This window comes from Bos indicus, chromosome 8 (genome assembly GCF_029378745.1).
Source record: "Bos indicus isolate NIAB-ARS_2022 breed Sahiwal x Tharparkar chromosome 8, NIAB-ARS_B.indTharparkar_mat_pri_1.0, whole genome shotgun sequence".
In the NCBI taxonomy this organism is placed as follows: Eukaryota; Metazoa; Chordata; class Mammalia; order Artiodactyla; family Bovidae; genus Bos; species Bos indicus.
The window spans coordinates 96,712,855-96,715,948 of record NC_091767.1 but is presented as its reverse complement, the minus strand read 5'-3'; the positions used below and the strand labels follow the sequence as shown (position 1 = coordinate 96,715,948).

General features: G+C 49.3%; 1 non-coding gene across 1 annotated transcript; it reads left to right on the top strand.

The window, feature by feature from the left end:
* The first annotated feature begins 461 nt into the window (after window positions 1-461).
* On the top strand, window positions 462-535 carry TRNAG-GCC (transfer RNA glycine (anticodon GCC)). The gene has a single exon. It is a non-coding gene; the product is annotated as a tRNA-Gly (tRNA).
* The last annotated feature ends 2,559 nt before the right edge of the window (window positions 536-3,094 follow it).

Genomic DNA, 3,094 nt, shown 5'->3' with positions numbered 1-3,094 from the left:
AAAACCTGACAAATGATTATCTGCAACAAAGTGATCGAGGGCATTTCCAGCCCCATGAACTCTAGGAAGAAATGAACAGCCCCGAGAAGGGAAAACCACCCAATGGCCCTCTTAGTAATGACTGCAGGGTCAACAGACAAGGCTGTCGGGGGGGAACCAGGGGAGGCAGGCTGGTCGTTCTCCATCACAGGGCAGAAGTGTCCCGGTTATCTCTGCCCACTGTCCTGTTATCCCCATCCATACATGTGTTAGTGTTAATGCTCCACCTCATGATCAGAAGATACTGCGCCCCACTCTCTGTTTTTCTAAGAGGGAGCTCTTCATTTCAGCTCTCTTGTTCTTTCTTCACCACCATGTATGATGTGTTGGGGTGGGGGTGGGGATTTAATATGTCATTTAGCCTTGTGTTTCTAGACAAAGGAAACAACTTGTAATGGTATCACCGAGGGCAGCAGTGGGCTTCCCTGGTAGCTCAGCTGGTAAAGAATCTGCCTGCCATGCAGGAGACCCCAGGTTCGATTCCTGGGTCAGGAAGATCCCCTGGAGAAGGGATAGGCTACCCATTCCAGTTTTCATGGGCTTCCCTGGTGGCTCAGACGGTAAAGAATCTTCCCACAATGTGGGAGACCTGGGTTTGATCCCTAGGTTGGGAAGATCCCCTGGAAGAGAGTATGACAACCCACTCCAGTATTCTTGCCTGGAGAATCCCCATGAACAGAGGAGCCTGGTGGGCTACAGTCCATGGGGTCGCACAAGAGTTGGACATGACTGAGCGACTAAGCACAGCACAGCACAGGGCAGCAGTCCCCAGCCTTTTTTAGAGCCAGAGATCAGTTTCATGGAAGACAATTTTTCCAGGAGGGTGGGTGGGGGTGGAGGAGTGGAGAGTAGTTCAGACAGTAATTCAAGTGGTGTGGGGGATTGTTCAGATAGTAATGCTTAGTGATGAGGGGCCTCCACCGGAGGTTGGAGACCTCTGACCTAGAGGGCTCATAAAAGCCCCAGTGGCTGAACCCCACCTCCCAGAGCTTCTGATTTTGGGTCTGGGTCTGATTCTGGGTCTGAGCTGGTCTGGAGTTCCAAGGTGGTGTGGATGCTGTCATTGTTTTGTCTTATTTTGCTTTTAATTCCTTGGGTAATTCTAGTTTGCTAGAAGTTCTCAGGACTGAGAAGTTGAGTTTTAGACCCTCTAATCTACAAGCATTTATCGAACACTTGGTATATGCCAGTCCCTGAACTAGGTCCGTGTTCATGTCAGTTCATATGTATATGTGTGTATATCTATGTGCATGTATACATGAACAAGACAAAGTCCCTGCCTCTGAGACAATCATCACCTAATAGAGGGAAAATCATATACATTGATAAATTTCCTACAGGATAATGTCCTACAGGGAAATGATTCACTTTGTGGTACAGCAGAAACCAACACAACATTATAAAGCAATTATCCTCCAATTAAAAATAAATTTAAACAAATTTAAAAAATAAATCAGAAACATAATAGCAGAAAGAAAGAGAGAAAAATAAAGAAAGAGTGTTCATTGTGCCAAGCCTTGGTGGCAATGTTGGTCAAAATCTCAGTGCCTAGTGAAAGTGGCTACTCACAGAGAGTGCGTTAAGTCACTTTGGTCATGTCTGACTCTTTGCAACTCCATGGACTGCAGTCTGCCAGGCTCCTCTGTCCGTGGGGTTCTCCAGGTAAGAACACGGGAGTGGGTTGCCATTTCCTCCTCCAGGGGGTCTTCCCCATCCAGGGATAGAACCTGTGTCTCTTAGGTCTCCTGCATGGGCAGGTGGGTTCTTTACCACTAGAGCCACCTGGGAAACGATGAGGTGCAAACAGAAAGCTCCAGCAGAAGATGGAGAACCAGGGGCTGAGGTTCCAGGGGGTTCCACACACACTTTCAGGGGCCCCTTGTCTTTGAAGGGAGAGCTCTACATCCAAGTGTGTGAGTCCCCGCACACACACCTGGGCTGAAGGCAGCTGGCTCAGTGTTCCCCAGGAACAAACAACCACTGTCTGTCCACCCCAGCTCAGAGGCCCCCTGCGCAGCCTGTGGGCCCGCCTGCCAGGGGAGGCTGGCGGAGGCCGCCCTGGGCTTGCAGCCGGGGAGCCGATGTGCCAACACACAGCTGCTGACTTTCTTCCCCCCTCCCGTTAAGCTGGGAACATTTCGCACTTTTCTTCTCCAACTCTTTCAAAGCAAGTCATTTTCCTCCTCTGGAAGGTTGCCCATTGTTCATTTGACATTAAAGATAGGTCTTCACTGTTTTCTCTTAAGGCAGCAATTGGTGAAGTTCAGCCGTATTATGCGGACTTGTCAGAAGGATACAACATTATACAAAGGAATGATGTGAAACAAAAATTGCTCTCTCCAACCTTCCCAACCTCTGCCGCATACAGATTTCAAAGCATTTTCTGCCCTCATGTGTGCTTGGCATAGCCTGGGATCGGCGAGGTGGGGGAGGGGGCAGTAATTGAAGGGAGGGGTGGGGTTTGTGGTTCTTCCGGCTGCCAGGGAGGCTCGTGCTGCTGGGAATCGCTCAGTGGACTAGGGGTGGGGGGTGAGGGGGGGCTGAAGAGGATGAAACGGGGCAGGTGGAAAGGAAAACAAATGAGGAAAACCTCTCTCCCCTCATTTTCGTTAGGAATATGGTGACTTCAGGCCTCCAGAATTGTGGGATGGCTGGTTAGTTTCAAAGAGTTGTGAAATCAAAGTGTTAGTTGTGTTTGACTCTGCAACCCCATGGACCGTAGCCCACCAGGCTCCTCTGTCCATGGAATTCTCCAGGCAGAAATACTGGAATGAGTTGCCATTTCCTCCTCCAGGGGATCTTTCTGACCCAGGGATTAAACATGGATCTCCTATATTACAGGCAGATTCTTTACTTGTAATGAGCCCTGGTGGTCTTCCAGTTCCCGTGGTGAATTCAGAGTTCATTTCCTGCAACTTTTACTCAGAATCACATGGTCCCTGTTGCCACTGGAATGTACTCCGATTATAATTCTGGGCAGAGGCTTGAGTCACTCTGCCTCCGGCATTCAGTTTCCTCATTCATCGCTTCATTCATGAATTAGCTGTGGGCTCTA